Source organism: Capsicum annuum, chromosome 5 (genome assembly GCF_002878395.1).
Source record: "Capsicum annuum cultivar UCD-10X-F1 chromosome 5, UCD10Xv1.1, whole genome shotgun sequence".
NCBI lineage: Eukaryota > Viridiplantae > Streptophyta > Magnoliopsida > Solanales > Solanaceae > Capsicum > Capsicum annuum.
In genome coordinates, this window is record NC_061115.1 from 543,556 (window position 1) to 544,750 (window position 1,195).

The following is a 1,195-nucleotide window of genomic DNA, read 5'->3' on the forward strand; positions in this document are numbered from 1 at the left end:
CATAATTAATACATATCCTTATGAGATAAAAAAAAAAAGGTTATTTCTGACAGATTCTCATCAACAACCCACTTCTTTTATCCGAACTTGGAATCGACAAGTTTATAGAAAATAATTTGAAAATTACATAGCAAGTTGCATTTTTTTTTTTTATTTTCAGATGGAACTTTATTACTACTTTGATTGACTCATATTGACTTGACACATTACTTAATTAAAAAATTAAAATTTTAGTTAGAAATACTCCATATCTTTTACTAAACTAATCCTACTAATGTTGCTTAAAACTCTAAATTTGCCTTAGCTAGATAGATACGAGATATTTCTCTTTTTGTTCCTTTTTAATTACTCTCTTTATTTAAAAAAGAATGACTCCTACTTTAATTTTAACTTTCCACGTGAAATATTTAAAATCATAAAATTAAATAATATTTTCAAACATTTAACATAACATTAATTTAAAACCACAAAGTCTTTTATATTTTATTGAAGTAAAAATCACTGTCAGTAGTAGACTAGTAGTGCTCTCCTCTTCTCCTCTGTGGAGCATCCACAATCAGTCTCTCTTTCTTTCTTTTTATTTTCTCTATTAGTGAAGGTTGTAGGTCAAATTTTTGGGATTTTATTAAAATTTTTGTCACTCTTATAGTATTTTAAATTTACTTTTTTTACACTTTTTTTCAACTTTCAAGTCAAAATCAACCAAAAATAATTTTTTCATGCATGTAGTCTTTTAGGTTTCTATATTTATGTTATTAATAATAGGGACAAGGTTTCAAAACATTATTCTATCGGTAGTAAAAGTGAATTAGCACTTCAAAAACAGATTTTCGACCACTTTCCTGGAGCAATAATATACTCTTTTTTCCGTCTCAAATTTTGTGGCATAATTTTTAAAAATATTTATCTTAAATTATTTATCAATTTGTATTATTAAAAAAGAGCAGCTCATATGAAACTTTACCTTATATTTCTGCCATTAAAGTGCCCATTATATACAAGGTCTGGAGAAGGGACCCACCATTAAAGTGCCTGTTATGTACTGGGTCATATTTTTGCCATTAAAGTGCCCGTTATATACAAGGTGTGGAGAAGGGACCCATCACTAAAGTACCCGTTATGCACAGGGTTCCGGAAAGGGTCCAACACAAGGTTGTATTGTATGCAGCCTTACCTTATATTTCTGTCAGAGTCA